Genomic DNA, 20,690 nt, shown 5'->3' with positions numbered 1-20,690 from the left:
AGGCGACTCTGTCATCTTTCACAGCTGCTGGCACTGATGGTGGAAACATCTGCATCTCTTAAGATTATTTCACATTCAGCAAGAATTTTTTGTGACAAAAGTGGCTCCATTATCCAACAAGAGAGGCAGTTCTGAACAGTTTAAATTCCCAAAGATTTTATATCTTATAACAATTCTTATATGATAAATGGTGCAACAATAAAACTCCAAAACATGAAGTATAGGGCGAGCTATTGTGAAAAAAAATCTCCTAAACAGACATAATAAATTATATAGAACCATAAAACATTTGAGGGCAATATCCTCACCATTAGTCGATATCACTTCATCTACCACTATTACATCCATCTTGGATAGAATACAGGATAAGGTACAGAAATAGGTACTTGGTATGGAATCTGGCAACCATGAGGCTAGCCCCATGGCACATTCACCAGATCGATGATTGGACTTAGATATTGATCAGTTAGCATCCCTCAATATTTACGTCAGTGTCTTTGGGGTGCTTCTTTCTCCAGATGGAGAAACTTGAGTGTTAGTGGATTGTTCTGGTGATCTGTCCACTTGTGCACTTCTGGTTTCAGGTTCCATGGTCTCATTTTAGCAATCACATCTTTTCAACAGCTCATATGAATCTCACATCAGTCTGATCAGCAGTTTCCATGTGTACAGGATCAACATCTTTATTTCTCAGATACCATCAGATGATGTATTTGATTTTCACTCCTGATCTTAGAATCACTGGAGGCTGAAGTCCTGTCCTCATTTTGATCTTACTGCACTAGTTTGTCCTGTTCTGTGTCTTTCCTCCATGGTGGTTTAGCAGCTGGAATTATATCAAAGGGGAAGAAGACACAGAAAAATAAAAGACTTGAAATGAAGAACTAACATCCTTTTTCATCTTCTACTTCTACTTCATAGACTTGCATTATCCCCTTTCCTTTTAAGTAGTACATTAATTTTTTTCTTCCCAATAGGATCTTAAATAGCCTGGTCCCTCTCTTTGACAGATTCCTGACAAGTATCCTTTCACTTGGTAAGAGGGTGATTCTTATCAAAAGTAGGTGATTTCTGAGAATATTTTGATGCCAGTTCATAGGTAAAAAAACTTTTTTTGGTCCTCAGGTGCAGATTCAAAGTTTTTAAGTAAATGTGATGTCAATGGGCAAACGTGAAAATCTTCCAAATAATAAATAGAAAGGTGAGATTCCTGTAGCTTCATCATGTCATGTATAAATATAGGGATAGATTACTCTAAGGAAGTTCTAGTTTGATTTATTTTTTCTAGCAAGGCCCTCACCATAGCCAGAAGAGTTTAGCTTAACCTTTCTACTTGCCCATTTCCCCATGAGTGGTGAGGGGTTATGTGAGGTGTTTCAATTTTGCTGTAGTGCTCTAACTTTCCGAATATATGTTCAAACGCTGCACTTTGGTCATGATGAATCCTTTTGGGGAAACCAATTTTAAAAACTGTAGTTGAAGATCTTGTCTACCACAATCTTGCCTGACTTACTGGTGGTAAAGTAAGTATGGACAGACCTAGCAAAGTAATGGTAAAGTAAAGATGTAAGACGTTTATTGATACAAACTCAAAGGGCTCAGCTGTAATGGTGCAGACTGCTGAGGTTTCTTTTGCTTAACACATGAACAGACTCTGGTGACAATGTTCAATGTCCCTCACCATCTGCAGTCAATGGAACCGATCTCTTGTGAGACTGATTATTTGCTCTACTCCGAGATGTCCCATCTCTTCATGTCGTTCTTAACATACTTGCTTTTGGGATTTTCCATGTAATACCAGTTGATTTCTTGACTTGGCTTTCTGAGGAAATAGACTATCTTTATCCAAATGCAACAGATGCCATTCACGCAACAAGGTAGAGAACTTGCCATTCTCCCGTGTGTAGAAAGAATAGTAAATATGGCAGGCGACCACCTTGGCTTAACAGTGAAATCCTTGCTGATCTTAAACACAAAAAAGAGGCTTACAAGAAGTGGAAGATTGGACAAATGACGAGGGATGAGTATATAAATATTGCTCAGGCAGGTAGGAATGAAATCAGGAAGGCTAAATCACACCTGGAGTTGCAGCTAGCGAGGGATGTTAAGAGTAACAAGAAGGGTTTCTTCAGGTATGTTGGCAATAAGAAGAAAGCCAAGGAAAGTGTGGGCCCCTTACTGAATGAGGGAGGCAACCTAGTGACAGAGGATGTGGAAAAAGCTAATGTGCTCAATGCTTTTTTTGCCTCTGTCTTCACGAGCAAGGTCAGTTCCCAGACTACTGCACTGGGCAGCACAGCATGGGGAGGAGGTGGCCAGCCCTCTGTGAAGGAAGAAGTGGTTCGGGACTATTTAGAAAAACTGGACGTGCACAAGTCCATGGGGCCGGATGCGTTGCATCCGAGAGTGCTAAAGGAATTGGCGGATGTGATTGCAGAGCCATTGGCCATTATCTTTGAAAACTCATGGCGATCGGGGGAAGTCCCGGAAGACTGGAAAAAGGCTAATGTAGTGCCAATCTTTAAAAAAGGGAAGAAGGAGGATCCTGGGAACTACAGGCCGGTCAGCCTCACCTCAGTCCCCGGAAAAATCATGGAGCATGTCCTCAAGGAATCAATTCTGAAGCAATTAGACGAGAGGAAAGTGATCAGGAACAGTCAGCATGGATTCACCAAGGGAAAGTCATGCCTGACTAATCTAATTGCCTTCTATGATGAGATAACTGGTTCTGTGGATGAAGAGAAAGCAGTGGACGTGTTATTCCTCGACTTTAGCAAAGCTTTTGACATGGTCTCCCACAGTATTCTTGTCAGCAAGTTAAAGAAGTATGGGCTGGATGGATGCACTACAAGGTGGGTAGAAAGTTGGCTAGATTGTCGGGCTCAACAGGTAGTGATCAATGGCTCCATGTCTAGTTGGCAGCTGGTATCTAGCGGAGTGCCCCAAGGGTCGGTCCTGGGGCCGGTTTTGTTCAATATCTTCATTAATGATCTGGAGGATGGTGTGGATTGCACCCTCAGCAAGTTTGCGGATGACACTAAACTGGGAGGAGTGGTAGATATGCTGGAGGGTAGGGATAGGATACAGAGGGACCTAGACAAATTGGAGGATTGGGCCAAAAGAAATCTGATGAGGTGCAACAAGGACAAGTGCAGACTCCTGCACTTAGGACGGAAGAATCCAATGCACCGCTACAGACTAGGGACAGAATGGCTAGGCAGCAGTTCTGCAGAAAAGGACCTAGGGGTGACAGTGGACGAGAAGCTGGATATGAGTCAACAGTGTGCCCTTGTTGCCAAGAAGGCCAATGCCATTTTGGGGTGTATAAGTAGGGGCATTGCCAGCAGATCAAGGGACGTGATCGTTCCCCTCTATTCGACATTGGTGAGGCCTCATCTGGAGTACTGTGTCCAGTTTTGGGCCCCACACTACAAGAAGGATGTGGATAAATTGGAGAGAGTCCAGTGAAGGGCAACAAAAATTATTAGGGGTCTGGAACACATGACTTATGAGGAGAGGCTGAGGGAACTGGGATTGTTTAGTCTACGGAAGAGAAGAATGAGGGGGGATTTGATAGCTGCTTTTAACTACCTGAAAGGTGGATCCAAAGAGGATGGATCTAGACTATTCTCAGTGATAGCAGATGACAGGACAAGGAGTAATGGTCTCAAGTTGCAGTGGGGGAGATTTAGGTTGGATATTAGGAAAAACTTTTTCACTAGGAGGGTGGTGAAACACTGGAATGCGTTACCTAGGGAGGTGGTGGAATCCCCTTCCTTAGAAGTTTTTAAGGTCAGGCTTGACAAAGCCCTGGCTGGGATGATTTAGTTGGGATTGGTCCTGCTCTGGGCAGGGGGTTGGCCTAGATGGCCTCCAGAGGTCCCTTCCAACTCTTTCATTCTATGATTCTCTGATTCTCTTGGCTATTAGGCTTGTGCCCCAAGGACTTATGAATAATTTTAGCAGGAGCCAGAACTTGGTTTTGGGCTACCAAAATGTGTTCTCATGGAATAGGACTTAGGCTAGATGTAATGCCCATGGAGAAGCCTTCTACCACGAAAGGGTTGGTAGTAATAGCTGCTAAGATAACTTGCCATCTCCTTCTACCTCCAAAAACTGTAAGACATCATTAACATCATCTTTGCTTATCTCCTGTGTGTATTGTGTCATTTCTCCATACTAAGAGGCATTCTGGATAAAGCATCTGCCTCCACATTAGATTTCCCCTGGATAATATTTCACTTTGAAATTAGTCAGCTAACTCTGCAACCCACCAGTGTGCTGTGGCATTCAGCCCTGCAGAGGTGAAAAATGTAGGTTAAAAGCTTATCACTATAACTGTGCAGGATTTTGCTTAGTAGAGGTAATCAACAAAATGTCAGTTACAGTCCTTTTCAGAGTTAGACACTCCACCTTTCCTAAGTGAAGGTGGAATTTTTAGCTGGTATTCTTGATCCATAACCAATAACAAGTATCTCAAAGTGGACTATGGAACTTTTAGTGCTCAGTAGCAGGGCCCACGCATCCAGTTAGTGTGTGGCAAGCTGGTGCACTGTAGATTTATAACCTGGCTTCCTGTGCATGAAGTCTCCATGTAGACAAGCTCTTAGTTTACTTTCCTGACTTTGATATAAGAATTAAGACTGTATCTAAGCCCTGATTGGAAATATCTACATGTAGGATAAAGAGTAAGGCAAATTTGGGATAGGCTATTATTGGTGGCCATCCTAGGCAATCAATCAGCTGCTTTAAAACTCTTTGGTGTTGCTCAGTCCAGGTATCTGTCCAGACCCTGTTCCTTGTCCTTTTGGCTGTTCAAATTTATCTTTTAACTCCAGCAAGCTAGACAATTCCTGCTCTTCACTATTTAAATATATAACAAACCACTTAACTAAAGTAAAACTTCTTTTAGCAGAAATTGTACTGTATCCTGGCCCAGAAATGCTTGGAGTTTTCTCTTAAATACTCATCCTTTACCTGTTAGAGGTGTCCTCCTACTTCCATATGAAGGACCTCTAACTCTCTACCAGCCATAGTGCTTGCAAACAATTATCTTTTCCCTTATGCGTCTAGAGAAAACTTTTTATTTTCAAAATCACTTTTCTGTTTGCAACACCTTCTGGCAGCTTTTTCAGGAATAAGCTGTACCAACCAGGTTAGTCTTAGAGGTCAGATCACTTCAATTCAGCCTCCACTGGCTGGCTTGCTGAATGTCACACTCCCAGACCAGGGCTAGTTTAAAAGTGGGGTTTTATTCAACTTAGAATCCCAGAACAAACACATACAGCTTGCACAAGGCCCTCTGCTTCTGAATCCCTCCCAGCATACATTACTTTTTCCTGCTATTACCACACCCTATTCCCCATAACTGTCCTCTTTGACACCCTCTGTGGACTACCAATCATTAAAGGGACAGAGCACAGGTCAATCTAAGCCTGACATTCCCTTATGAGTGCTATATATACATTTTTTAAAAAATCCTCATTCCCCTAGGGTGAAACCCTGCTCCTCTCCCATTCCTCTCTGTCCAACACATGCAAAGGAATCAGTCTATGAGAAGCCAGGGAGAGGCTACAATGAGGGACTTGGCAGCTCCTTGCTCATCATTAATCTTGGCTCCCAGCCAGCCCACTGCAGTAGTGTTAAGGGGTGGTAGGCAGCCCAAGGGCATGTATGGGCTATTGGTCACAAAACACATGTTGTAGAGGGAGTGGGTGGTTGCAAACCACAGTTGCTACTACAGCCCACGTTCAGCAGTTGGGAGCTTGACAGGACCAGAGTCCTCTTTAAAGACTGGAAGACGAGGAAGTATCAAGGCCAGAGGCAGCTTCTGGGCAATGAAAGTACTGGCAAGAGAAGTGCTGCTTCCCTTCCCCAGGTCCAGTGCAGGTAGAATGAGCAGTAATCGGCTTAATCTTCACCAAAGAAGATTTACATTCAATATTAAGAAAAATAACTAATGATAGTTAAGAACTGGACTTGGTTGCCAACGGAGGATGTGGAGTCCTTGTCACTGGAGGTTTTTAGGAACAGGTTGGACAAACCCTTGTCAGGGATGGTCTATGTCTATGTATACTTGGTCTTGCCTCAGTGCAGGAGACTGGACTAGATGACCTAACGCAGTCCCTTCCAAACATTTCTATGATTCAATGGCACTAATGTAAGACAGCAACAGCCTATGTAGACTTCTCTCCCTGTTAGCACACTCCTTTGGTAGAATCCTGTTCCCATTCGGTACCGCTCCTATGCTATTACTCCACTTTCCATGCCTCAAACATCAAAGGAGTAGTCCACAAGTCCCATCAGCTACTTTCTGCCCCTTCTCCTAGACACTGTAGGACAGCTCCTGGACCTCAGCCCTGGGCATGGATCCTCTCCCAGAGGAGTCAGCAGACGAGAGACACTGGGAGGAACCCTTCTTCTGAACTGCTGGCTTCATTTCCTTCCCCAAGTGGAGCTTGTTCCTACAGCAAGGGTCTGAAACCAGGAAGAAAAGGACTCAGGTGGAAGAAAGAAAAAAGATTTAATTTAAAAAAAAACATTTAAATAAAAACCTTCAATTACTTTTACCCAGAAACCTCCAGCTTGTACTGTGCTCACACAGTGCACTGCTTATAACTGGATGCATTGAGAATATGCCTTACACTTACAGCTATCTTCTGACATTAAATCAGATCCAAGGATAAACATCTCAACTTATTATTTCAGAAATCCTAGCTCCAAAACATCCATCACAGCTAATCCATTTCAGCCAGAAGCTTGAGTGAACAGTGAGGCTTTGCATTAGGCCCTGAAGATTAAACTCTGGGCTCTGGAAGTTGGTAAATCAGATTTCATACTCAGACATTGCTGTAAGTGTAAGAAAACCCTGTTACAAGCCATCAGATGTTTAAAGCCAGGCCCTGTTAGCAAGAGCACGGCTGCTTACCTTAATCATGGGAACGGTGCACAGAAGAAAAACATGCAGCTAGACCCTAAATCATGCAGACTTTGCAGATTAAAAAAGTGATCAAGGTTTAAATTGCCATTGGAAGCAGATAGGGAGCTAGTATATACTTTAGAGCATTTAAGTAATGTGTGCCCTATGGCCAACCCTGCTAACACTTTGAGCCAGTGTTTTCTGTATCATGAAGACTTCAGGTGCAGTTCTATGGGATTCATGTTACAGTAATTCAGTCTGGATCTCAAAGGTGTAGATGACCCTATAAGATCCACATCTGACAGAAAAGATTGTAATAAATGCAGAAACTATTAATATTAAAGTCACTTCCAGCCTCTGAAGCACAGATCCAGCAATATCCCTAAACTGTGAACCTGATTTACACAGGAAAGACACACCTGCAATAAAGGGGAAGGCACCGTTCTTGCCCCGCTTTCCAGAAACTTATCCATCCAACCAGCATCAGCTCAGTGTTATCTGGGTTAAGTTTAAATCATCGTCCTCTCTTCCAAATTCTAACTTGTACAGGCATCAGGAAAGAACCATCCAGTTCTAATGAAAAGGTACTATAGCTGAAGCGTGGAACATGAGAAAAAGTGCAAGCAAAGGGCCCTATGGCGGACAAGCAGAGTTCTGGATCACAGTCACCAAGGGCTGGATGCATGAATGGATTGTCATCAAAACTTAAGAACTCTTTAACTTTTTTTTTTCAAATGTAACAAACTTTATTACAGCAGAAACTGCCTAGAGGGACTTCTGATAGAGTGAAACACCACTTAGACTGAAGAGGCCTAAACCTGAACAAATCTGATACAGAAACAATAAAAAACAAAAATAGACCCTGGTGATCCACAGTGCTATTTCCATACAGTCAAGTTACAGGACAGGACCTCGCTGCATTGTCGAACTATCGAAGTGGTTCAGGAATTTGAACTGGAGCCATGAACCCTTTTTTTTGGTACTGGTGTTTAGATACTATATGTTCCATGCCTGTCCGTTTTGTATTAAGGGGGATATGCAAAATGTTTTGGTGAGTACAACACATTTCTGTTATGGGGAAATAGGCTTCTGAGCCCGAGCTTTCACTTTATCCATTGACCCACTCCATGGGGGAATCCCCACTGTATTCTAAGATGAACATTTGACTGAGGGCCTGTCTACGCACAAAAAACGTAATGCTTTAACTATATTAGTATAGTTCAAGTGGTACAACAATTATACCAGTATAAAATATGTTTATACTCATATGGGAAGGGGAATCAGCTATACACCAGTATAAGGCATGTTTATACCAGTATAATTGTGTGCAAATTAGGGATTGAACCAGTATAACTTTATTGGAAAAAAATCATACCCCTAACCAACAGTTATACCATTGCAAAAGCTGTGTATGGAGCAGACATCTGTCAGCATTAGTGAATGGGGAACATTTAACTTTCATTGGGGGTGGGGCCTTTTTGTGTCATGGTTATACACAACTCTGTTGTTCCCTATTTGGCAATCCATACAGTATGTATTTGTGCCCTTAGATATCAATCCTGCTCCCACTGAATTAATCAGTATCAGGCTCTTAGGCTGCAAGCTTCACAAGGGACAGTGACTTAGTTCTCTCTCTCAATGTTGCTTTGGTATTGTAAAGCACCCTGCACATTGATGGCACTGTATTAATAACAATACTTAGCACTAACACAGTGCCATACTTCTGTAACTCAAAGAACTTTACAAAGGAGCATCCCCATTTTTTGTATCGCTGACCCCACACAGGTCATGAAAATCACAGAATTGGCTTAAGAATCATGAGATTTATAAAATGAATTTTGCATTCTTTTTATTTGCCTTCTGGTTTCTGAATCTGTAGGGTGCATTTGCTTATGTTTAAGCTTCTCTCTGCAACCATGAGGGCTAGAATACGGGTTTTTTTAAAATGAAAGTTGAGATTCTTGTGCAGTCTCTCGATTCCAACAGCTGGGGCCTTAAAAAAAAACTTCAAATATTGCAAGACTTACCAGAAAGTTGCCAGAAGTGGCGACACTGCATTTTACAGGTGGAGAAACTAAGAAACCAGAGAGGTTACATGACCTGCCCCCAAAACAATCACAGAGCAAGTCAGCAACAGAGCTGGGAAAGAACCCAGAACTGTTGACTCCATCTTGTGCCCTATCCACTGATCTGCACCGCCTCCCTATTAGGCTGACTTAAATTCCTCTTCTGCATGAAAACTGCATATTCCTCACTTAATACAACGCCCCCTCTGACTTTTCCCCACCCCGCTCTAACAGTTTCTCCCTGTTCGGTATATATATTACCATATGTCAGCTATAACTGTTTTGGACATTGTGATCTAAGTTTGTTTTTTTAAAGCCCTCCCACAACATCTCAACAGGAACTAGCCCCCACCCCCAAACAATGATAAACAGCTGCCATCACAAACCACACTAACATTATTTCCCAAGTTGTCCCCTTGGGAAAGCGCTCCTACCCTCATCCAGACAAACCCTGTTACCAAAGTACGATCAGCTTAGAACAAGTAACAATATGCCAGCATGTAACAGAAGTGATGATTTTTTTTCCTGGTTTAAATTAAGCCATTGCTTTTAAGAAAGTTGTTATATTAAAACTGCACGAGAAACTGTTTTGAGTTTTAAAACAAGTTAGTAGGTCAGCCAAGAAAACTATTAACTTGAAAATATCATTAGAAATGTAATTCAAACAGCATGCAAGATTTAGTTTGCTGAGCATAAGAGCCGCTAACAGCCATGCATTCTGTACATTCAGAAGCAATCAGTGGAAATGCTAGCAATATGGAAACAGGAACTTTAAAGGTAGTGTGGCAAAGAGCAATTGACTAGTTATAAATAAATACTACTGCTTTCTCTGCTGCACATGTTTCAGTTAAACCTTTTAGGGTGGATAGAACCTTCCAAAACTATTTTTACACTTGCTGTGTGTGAGTCAACAAGTTAGCCCTGTTTCTTCAGAGTTCAAAACCAAAACAAATCTTGTTATTTAACAATTATACGGGAAGGGAAGGGGGAAAACAATTCTTCCATATGCAATGGAACACACACATTAAATTCATAACACAGAAATACAATGTAAAATTTGAGTGACTCCAAAATACGTATGGGGTACACTCACCAGAGGCTGTGAGGTGTCCTCTTTGGAAGTACTTTTCTTTCTCCTCTGTCCCCCTTTCTGTTACTGGTGAAAGAAGATGACAAGGTAGATGTAGCTGTCATCACTGCAATCACTGGAGCTTTAATCCATTTTATAGTACCATTTTGTATCAAAACTTTAATCAATTACTAGCTTATAACATATCATTTTATCCCATTAATACCTCTCAGGACCATATGGGAAATTGTTTACAATCCCTCTCTAATGAATGCTGCACTTTTATGAATCGCCAGATCCTAAAACAGAGTTTAATCCTGTGAGGCCTTTGGTGTCCTCATCTCTTCTATAGAAGCTGAGTGTTTGCAAGACATTGCAAGACAAGGCCTTTGAGAAAGACTCATGAGGGGCCAAGAGCAGTTTTTTTCTTCATTATAAATTATGTGCTCATATCTAGTGCAGAATAAAAAAAAAATCTGTGTCCATAAAACATCAGGTTTTACATTTGTCAGTTTTCCAGTTTTTCTATTGACAGTGCACTTGATTAGTACATCTGTTTCTTTTCTTTAGATCTTTGTTAGTGGAAATACTGATTTTTATTAAAATGCCCATGATATGACTTCAAGGACATATATTTTTATATTAATATGGTATGTACAGTGATATAGTATACTGTTTTAATGTTTTATTATTAATTATAGTTTGTAAAGTGAATTTGGATCTTTCAGGCTTAGAAGTATTATAAAATGTAAAATAATGCAGCAGTACTAAACTCTGAAACTCGACGGTAAATCTATGGGGAAAATTACCTTTTAAACTACATAGTATGATCTTCAAATTGTCTAGGAGGAGTTTGTCCAGATATCTTTGTAATACATTGAAATGCTCGAAAATACAGTCTATGAAATTAATCTCTGTTTATATGTGTGAAGTTATAAATTTCTTATCATTATAGCTTGTCATTACTTTCGGAAAGACTAACTGACACATGCAATTGGAGACAATAGTATTAAAGCTTTCAGAATGGACATCTACTTCTGTAAACTCAAATGCCAAAAGAACCATTCAATATTAATATTGCATTATAATGGTTAAAATGTTTTGAGTGCCATAAGAGATTTCACAACACAGAACACCTGTGGGCTTAATAGTAAAAATTCTTCACGAACTATTGAAATGCTTACTCAAAAATTGTCTTAAGGAATTGTAGCTGTATAAAGTATAAACAAACAAACAAATAAAAACAACAAACAAAAAACAGGAGGGAGAGAGACTTTTGAGGTTATCATTTGGAGCAAATTATACATCAGACCTTTCCCTGAGACTACTTAGATTCTTTTCCAAATGGTAAAAACTTGGGCTCATTCAGGCAGCAAAATTGAAAGAGATCACCAGCAAAGCCCAGCCAAACCAGCAGAAATGAGAATTTGGGAGTTCATGAAATGAAAATTGATCCAAGACAGGAAATTGACTTGGGCAGATGTGTAGAAAATGATGGCAACCAGAAACTGCATTATACAGTGCTGTATAAAACAATCTCTTCCTTTCCCTCCCCAAGCCATCTGCAGATGCGTAGATTTCTGGGAGGGAAATAACCCTACAGTAATGTGCATCTGTAAAGTAACAGGGCAAAGAAAGCTTGGGTAGTACCTGGGAAAGATCAGAGCAAGACAAAGGCAGATGCAGTACAGTACAGATGTGTTTTGATCCCAAATTTAGGACCAATTTCTGCCATGCTTATTCCGCAAGTATTCCCATTGTAAGAGGATTGCTTGTGGGAATAAGGGTATCAGAGGCTTTTAGTCAATTTATTTCTCTGACCAGAGAGTCCACCTCTGCAACCAGCAAATGAAAATGGAGCCAAGCAAAAGGCTTTACTAAGGCCCACACAGGGCCATGCCTTAACATTGCTATGCAAGTCAGTAAGGACTTTCCCGCTCCTTCTGCAGCCTGCACTAGGGCTAGCCAGATCACAGCTCTGGGGCTTGGGGAGCACAGAGACAGTGTGCAGATCCTCCTCTGTAGGAGTGAGTCAGTGAGGAGTAAGACAAGCCATATCTCTGGCCCTGCCATGTGCTAGCAAGGAGAACTGGCTAGCAATGTGGCAGGGCATATGCTGCACCCCATAAAGTGGTGTCACAAATTACTGAACCTTGATCCCAGCAGAAGATGATAGGGAGTGATGCTTCCCCTGGGCAATATGCACTTAGCAGCAACTAACTTTGCTGCAGAAATACAATCACCAGGGAAAGCCTGCAGCTCAGAAGATCAGTAATCTAGAGAGAATGAGACTAGGCTTTAAAAGTCATCTGGACATGGATTAAAGTTTCTATGGCCTGCAGCCAATGATAGATTTAAATGTAATATGAATGTTAAGAAAACTATGTGATACATAAAACTCATCAGGCTGAAAGTCTGTTTACGAGCATGCTTTAAAAGGAAGGAAGAAGGCAGATCTGCAGTAAATTTGAAGTTTTCTGAAGCAGGACAAAACAACCAATAGCCACAGCCAGTTCTGACAGACAAAAAGATGCTGATGTAGTTTTAAAAAAAGCCAAATTTAATTAAAAATAACTCTGTACATATGGGGGACAAGGTCTTGTTCTTGCTGAAATCCCCTAATGATAGCTTATATATTACAAAGGCACTCTTTCAGATTCTGAATCCAAGATAATTGATTACATAGGGCTATCCATCAGTTGAATTCACAGATGATGGATAATATTGTGCTTAAGCATACATGGTGCTGTATTATTAATTAATGATTATGCTCAAAAGTCTCCCAGGTGCTTTAACAGAGCAAACAAAGATGGGGTCCCTGACCAAATTCATAACCAGATGATGCTTTCACAATGTGATGCAAGAGAAGCCATGGTTCCTTTTCCTAGACTCTTGAAAGCTTAATGACAGCATCTTTCATCTCTGCCAGGTGTCATGGGGTCACCATTCCGTTCCTCAGCTTCATAGGCCAGGAATCCTTGGGGCTAGAGCTATGGTTACACTAGAGAGTTTACAGCAGCGCAACTGCACCAATGCAGCTGGGCTGCTGTAAACTCTCTAATGCAGCCGCTCTAAGCCCACGGGGGAGAGCTCTCCCGCCATCTTAACTACTCCAGCCCACATGAGCAGTGGCAGCTATGTCAGCAGGAGGAACTCTCCGGCCGACATAGCACTGTCCATCCTGGTGCTTATGTCGGTGTAACTTATGTCGCTCAGTGGAGTGGTTTATTCACCGCCCTGAGTGACATAAATTATGCCGACGTAAACTGTAGTGTAGACATAGCCTGAGTAATCCCAGGGATCCTCTCGTACAGATCTCCTCTGTTCCACTGGAAAGAGGAAGGGGCAGAAACCTCTACAGCAAGTCCTTGCTGCCCTCCTAGGTCTCCACATGGGATGTGGGCATGTTAAGGATCTAAGTCATGTCTCCACTTGCCCTAAAGAGTAGTGGGAAACTGCCTTAAGAGGAAGTACTGGGGGCAGCATAGCCAGGGAAGCCCTAGCTGGCTCCAGAGCAGAGTTTTCTTTGTCCTAAGCTCCCACTAGCATGTGGGGGAATTTAGGCCTCAGTCCTTTCTCTCCTTGTTTGTAGCATTCATGGATCCTTTTCTGGGCTTGTGCTTCTACTTCTATGATTCTGTGGTTAAAGGGACACTGGCAACTTGTTTGTGCTTCTAAACTCACCGATTTCAAAGAACACTCTTTTCTGGGTAGGTTCCATTTAAGAAGAGTTTCATAAGGGTTTCCAGCTCACCTTTTTCTGTTTAAAAGGATTGTTAGTGCAGACCCAAGAGCATCACCAACAGACTGACACCTGCCTGCCTGCCCCTCTCCCTTTCCTCTCTGCATGCATGGCTGCCTGCTGCCTCTTCAGTTTCAGTTTGCCTGCTTCTGTTACTGGTAAACACCCTGTTGGAAAGATAAGAAACAACAGACACTTGACTCCCTCAGAGAAGCACATGGCAGTGATGATGTCATCATACAGGCAACTGACCAACAACACAATAATGTTGCTGACTATGCACAATGTAAGCAATTTTTTTAAAAAAAAATGCTCTACTTTCTTTCAGTTAAAATAACTTAGGAGTTGCCTGGAATAGATAAGAACATTTTCAGATGGAGGTGTGCCTTTCAAGTTGAAACGGTCTCTTAAAATGAGAGATGGTGTAAATGTGAATTAAGAGCCTCTGTGTGGCACACAAATGAGGGCAGAGTAACACTGCATTTTTGATCTGTTATAAAATAATCAAATCGTACCAGAACATACTCACTCTTTTTCCGATAAAATGTTTCTTGCGGACATCTTTTACTGCCTATTTCGAAATCCCATTTACAAGAAAACTAAAAATCTCTGTGGTCACTGCTTCTCCAGCCTAACCCATACCAGATTGCAGGGATGCTCAGCTCCGTGTCTTTCAGCCATTAGTGATTCTTCTCACTGAATAAACTCCTGGTTTCTGTAGTAACTCTTGCCCTGGCACTAGCTCCTGCTGCAGTTTCTACCAAGAGGGGTGGTGTTAGGGCCTGCAACTGTGATGCAGCAGCATAGAACGATGTCCTGGAGAGAGACAGCCAATGAGAGGGCAGCTCGACCTTGGGCGGGGGATCAGCCTCCATCCCAAGGAGGCAGTGGGAAAGCAGTCAGAGAGGAAGGAGGTGATAAGATGGGGTAAGCCAAAGGAAGCTAGACCTCAAAGGGCAGTGCACAAGGAACCTGGCCACAGAGCGCATAACCAGTGGGGTTGACCTTTGGGACACTGACAGAAGGAGTATAGTTTGGGTGCTCAGGGAACTGGGTGAAAAGCTGTTGCTCACAGATTAACCTGTTGGGAGAAGATCTGGTCATCGTAGCATTGAAGCAAAGGAGCATCATCAGCTGGAGAGAGGTGAAGGTGGGACAACTAGGCTGAAGCTGGACTTTGCAGCCAGGGAGAAGAGGAACTGATTCCCTCTTGGGGTGAAGTGATACAGCAGAGTGCCAAAAACTTCTTTTATTGTGATCGTAAATTACAGTTTATTATTTTCCTAAGCAAGTATTTGATGCTACTTGTGTTATTTATATTGTATTATTATTCATATATTATTGTTCCTGCCAAATTTCTGGCTTTTCTTTTATAAAATTCTATTATTATTCTCTTTCTTTAAAATTGAAGGTTATCTCCACTGTGTCGGTTTGCCTCTTCCTCTCCCCACAGTTGGCATAGCCTAGCCAAGGCCTGGCTTGCTGCACTTCAACCTAGCCACATCTCAAAACCAGGAGCTTCCTGAACCAAAACTCAATTTTTGATATTAAGACCTCCCTGGTGCCTTCACTGTCCAGATCTTTGGTGTTATCCTTGACTCTGAACTGCCTGCTCTTCTCTTTGCTCCTGCATCTGCAATGAGCCACTACCTCCTCTAAAGAAATGCCAGTGTGCTTTGCTACATTGCCTCTGCTAAAATCCAGTTTGACACACAGCCCATCCCTTTTGAATTATGCCTACCCTGTTTCTCCTTCCCTGCTGGGAAGCACATGCTTTCATAGCAGGCAGTACATGAGTAATAATGTTGCTCACGTGGCAGAGTTCTACTCTCATCTCTAGCACTTAAACTGTACAAAACTTGGAGACATACAACTCCAGAGGAAAGCCTGTAAAAGCCAGAAGAGAGGAAATCATATTTATTTTTCCCCGCTCTAAAATTGTACTTAGTTGTTCTATGCACAGTGCCAAAGATTGAGGCCCAGCTGGTATAAAGGGCAAAGCTCATTGCCTTTGGTGGTGAGGTGTCTTTTTACACCAGCTGGAGATCTGGCCCTGGATTCCTCTGTTTGGCCAGAAGACAAACAAGGCCCAGGCAGTCGTATTGCCAGCATCCTCCCCCTACAACGTCAATGTGCCTCAGCCCAGTCTTGGAGCAGGTAAAATGGTGATTTTAGTCTCCTTGCCTATTTAGTCCTTTGCCTCCTAGCTGAGATGGTCACCCAAGGTAATGCTAATCAGTACCTGCTGCGATAAGGGATAGTTCTGAGATGGGATAGTACTGCTATCCACTAAGGACTTGTACATCAAGACCAGAGAAAATATTACTATCCATTAAAGATGCCAAAGAAGATGTTTCTAGTAGATTATTAGGAGTGTAAGAAGCTGTTTTTTAGATGCTTCTTATGCCAGTTCCAATACTTTTCACCATGTGTACAGGTGAGAGGTTATTTATTGCCTTTTGGCCATATTGTATTATAACACTCACAAACAGAGTGACCAAAAGATCAGATTCCAAACTTCACATCTTTGTGATTAACTACAAAGCACATCAGCAGTTTCCATTTTTTAAAAAAGTTACAACACTGAGTTTTCTGGGATCGCAATAATGGTTTAATTCTTTTATATCTCAAGACAAGAGACACTGATTTATAAAACATGGTCTCAGCTTAAGAACTAGATAGTTTGCGATATTGCTGATCCTGGTTAAAGAGCAATTTCCTGAGGTACCATCTGTAAAAGTAACAGCACATACATGGCCACCATTGCTGTTCAAGGGCCTAATCCTGCAAACACTCACTACCAGACCTGGTGCTTACCACCAAGAGTCATGGGAACTACTCATCGTGGTAAACACACCACCTGGCAGTAAGTGTGTGCAGGATCAGGCTCCAGGCTTGCACTTTGGAAGGAAATCTGTCTGAAGTGTTGCTTTAATGGGCAGAACATCCGAAGTGGTGAGCTACCACAGATCTACCAGCTGTCTTTAGTATTTGTTTCTGCTGTAATTAGCAGCAGGGGCTGGTGCCCAAAGTGGGTGGTGGAGCTGGGGCTGGCAATTAGGTACCATTGCTCTGTACTCCTCCCCACACACAATCACTTCTCCCAAATACAATAATCCACCTGAAGGATTTGGGGCTCTTGCCCTTTGCACAATAGCTTTCTTGCTGCAATTGTTCCCCTTCTCCTGAAAATGAGCCAGAAACCCCACACCCTACCTATGCCCTGCACTTGCTCCCCCTTTCACCTCCCCTCACCAAGTCACAGGCACCCCTTACTTTCCCTTTACCCTGCCACATGCTACTTCACCAAGACACAGGCCCCCCAGGCCCCAGCTCGCCCTTTTATCCTTTGTGAGAGGCCCCTACCTGCTGCCTCTTTGAAATCCCACATTAGTCAGCCTCTGCTTCACTCCCTCTGCCTCTGCATTCCCCTGCTGAGCCCCCTGGTGCTGCTCCTGAGGTGGGGGAGAAGCTCCAGACTGAGGCTGTTCTGAGACTGAGACTTTTAAGTGCCCTAGTCCCGAGGACTAAAAAGACAGTCTTTGAGTATGTGCAGCCAGTGATGAGCTGCCAATACCTTAACAACTGGTTCCCTCCTCACCCTACAAGGGGGTCGTGGCCCACCCCCACCCCCAGGACTCCTGCCCCGCCCCCGCCCCTGGGACTCCTGCCCCATCCAACCCCCCGCATTCCTTGATGCTCCCCCTCCTGGGACCTTTGCCCCATCCACCCCCTTCCCCTGCCCCCTGCCTGCCCCCAGAACCAGGCAGGAGGGTCTCTTGGGCCACCGTAGTGCATGCCCACCTCACCCTGCCCCTAAGACCCAGAGGGACCTGCTGGGGGGGGCGAGGTGGGGAGACTCAACGGTGCTTACCTGGGGCGGCTCCCAGGAAGCATCTGGCAGGTCCCTCTGGCTCCTAGGGATGGGGTAGCGTAGCTAGGGGGGGAGCAGGGGGAGCGGCCGCTCCCCCACTGCTCACATCAAAAGTGGTGCCTTAGGCACCAACTCCATGGGTGCTCCGGGGCTGGAGCACCCATGGGGAGAATTTGGTGGGTGCAGAGCCGCCACCGGCAGCTCCCCGCCCGGCCCCAGCTCACCTCCGCTCCGCCTCTGCCTCCTCCCCTGAACGCGCCGCCCCGCTCTGCTTCTTCGACACCCCCTTGCTTCCCACAAATCAGCTGTTCGCATGGGAAGCCTAGGAGGGCTGAGAAGCGGGCAGCAGCGGTTCCCCTGCGCGCCCCCCGGGTTACCTGCTGCGGTGGGTGGTCCTCCTCGTGCCCGCCCCCCCAGCTCCGCTCCACCTCCGCCTCCCTGGGCTTGAGCGCAAAATCACCGCTTGCTTCTCAGCCCTCCCAGGCTTCCCGCGCGAACAGCTGATTCGCGGGAAACCGGGGGAAGGGGTGGCGGAGAAGCAGAGGGGGGCGGTGCATCCAGGGGAGGAGGCGGAGGCAGAGCGGAAGTGAGCTGGGGCTGGGGGTGGGGCAGGAAGCTGCTGGTGGGTGCTCTGCACCCACCAAATTTTCCCCGTGGGTGCTCCAGCCCCGGAGCACCCACGGAGTCGGTGCCTAAGGCGCCACTTTTGACCGGTTGTTAAATTTAGAAGCCATTTTAGAATTGGTTGTCCCTCGCGTTCCAGCGAACCGGTGCGAACCGGCTCCAGCTCAGCACTGTGTGCAGCCCTTGGCACTGCACTAGACTTTCAATGGGAGGAGGACACCAGCGCGTCTCGCTGCACTCTACTCAGGGCACTGACGGGGCTAGAACGCTGGAGAAAGTGTATTTTAAACAGTAAATGCTTCATAAAATGAAGCACCTGTTTGACTTCTCTGAACATACTGGATGCCAGAGTCCATCTCTCTCTGGCCCAATGACTAGAGCCCTGCAAATCTGCTGGTATCTGCTTTATATCCACGGACCATTTCTGCAGATAGCAACACAGATGCGGATACAAATTTTGTATCCTTGCTGGGCTCTGACGGTAAGAGCCAGGTGGGCAGCTGTGAGGAACCACAGCATGGCTCCTCCACCTGCCCTGGGAGGGAGTCTGGGGAGCAGGGACACTGGGCTGGGGGTTGCCCTTACCCCCGCACACACCTCCTGCACAGGCGGGTGGAGGGTCTGTCGCGGCTCCCCACAGCTCCCTGGTTGGGCTCCATGCTGGCCTGGAGCCAGTAAGAACTGGGCAGGCAGCTGTGGGGAGCTGTAGCAAACCCTCCACCTGCCCTGGGTGGGGGGCCCGAGCAGCCCCCAGGCAGATCCACAGGTCTCCCCCCTCCCCCCAGCCAGGCCAGTGTGGAGCCCAACCCGGGAGCCATGGGGAGCTGCAGCAGACCCTCCACCTGCCCATGATGCGGAGGGGCTAAGAGCAGCCCCCAGTCATGTCCCCTCCCCAAGCTCCCCACCCGGTCGAGGGCAGGTGGAGGGTCTGTGACGCTGTGCGGGCTCCCCACAGTTGCCCTCGTGGCTCTCCCCAACTGGGCTCCTGTGGGGGACATGCCTTGGAGCCTCAGGCCAGCCCCCAATGTAGAGCCCTACAAACTCACGGATATCTGCGTCTGCGGATGCAGATATCTGCAGATTTTTGTGGCTTGCGGATTGGATGCGGATACACATTTGTGTATCCATGCAGGACTCTACCAATGACTGTCCTTTTCCCCTGTGCCATTAATTATGCCACACGGAACAGCTTCAACCAGAGAGACTGAGGGATATCAGACTATCCCAGAGCTCAATGGTTAGAGCCTTGTCCTGAGAAGTGGGAGACCCCCTACTCAAAGCCATTTGGCCCCTCTGGCAGAGAGAGGGGAGTTGACCCGGGGTTTACACATCCCAGGCAAAGGCTCCAACTATTGGACCATAAGTTAGGCAGCAGTACCACCGGCTCTTCTGGAAGCTAGGTTTTGAATGGGGCCTGCTCTCGTAGGTGTGTGCAGATGCTGTCTGCAGATCAGGCCCTGCACGTGACATCGGTGGCCAAACAGTTATCTTCCACCTTGGGTTGCCAACACTGTATTTCAAAAATAAGGGACTGATTTCTTAGCACTCCAGGCTCACTCCGCCTAGTGATATTATTAATTATTATTATTAATAATTAATACTAAGCAGTACTCACCTCATTCGCTAGGGGTATTTCTTGCTGCTTTTTGCAGCACTCATTAACTCCTAATCTTGTTGTACAGAGTTGGAAAAAGAAGGGACGTTGGGGATGCTGGAACAATTTGTATAGTTGGGATGCTGAGAGCCATTGAACCAAACTGTAAACCCTGAATATGGTGGAAGCCACTTCAAGCTGGGAGTTCAGCAGCACCCCGAGTTTCAGCACCTATGAGGGACGTCCCTTGTAATAAGGGACTGTTGGCAAACCTACGCCAGTTCACAAATTGTTCTAGGGTTAGGTCGGACGTAGGCATCCTGACATCTAGAATTGGGCAGCAGCGTGCATGCCCCAGACTCTGAAATGTAGGAGCCTCAGGAACTTTGACAACAGAAAGTGAGGCACCAAGTGAGTTTAGGGGACCTACAGGGTTAGCGGGCAGCCAAGTGGGAGTTTTGTAGATGGCAGCGGCGCTGTCACAAGGCCTTAAGCACCTAACTCTGAAGTTTAGGTACCTATATGTCTTTTTAGATTGCACCCTGACTGTTTTTAGCCCCCTGGCCAGTTTGGGGACTTCAGAGAAGCAGGTCCCACAGAGGCAGAGACTGGAACTGAAACAAACTGCCTTTAGAGTGGCCAACATTCTAACTTGTGAAAACTGGACACTGAGCTCCGGAACCTTCCTCAATCCCTGCTCCACCTCTTCCCTCAAGGCCCCGCCCCTGCTCCACCTCTTCCCTCAAGGCCCCCGGCTGCTCACTGCTTTCTCCACCTCTCCCCTCCCGCCACCAGCTGAGCA

General features: G+C 45.0%; 1 long non-coding RNA gene across 1 annotated transcript; it reads right to left on the bottom strand.

Moving 5' to 3' along the window:
• Positions 1–5,379: 5,379 nt before the first annotated feature.
• Positions 5,380–17,262, bottom strand: LOC119566967. The gene is made up of 4 exons (XR_005226584.2): positions 17,163–17,262; positions 13,809–13,963; positions 10,079–10,141; positions 5,380–6,477 (listed from the first exon to the last, which is right to left on the bottom strand). It is a non-coding gene; the product is annotated as an uncharacterized LOC119566967 (long non-coding RNA).
• Positions 17,263–20,690: the final 3,428 nt, after the last annotated feature.

Source organism: Chelonia mydas, chromosome 8, assembly GCF_015237465.2.
Source record: "Chelonia mydas isolate rCheMyd1 chromosome 8, rCheMyd1.pri.v2, whole genome shotgun sequence".
In the NCBI taxonomy this organism is placed as follows: Eukaryota; Metazoa; Chordata; order Testudines; family Cheloniidae; genus Chelonia; species Chelonia mydas.
Note: the sequence above shows the minus strand (reverse complement) of the source record. Positions and strands in the feature narration are given on the sequence as shown.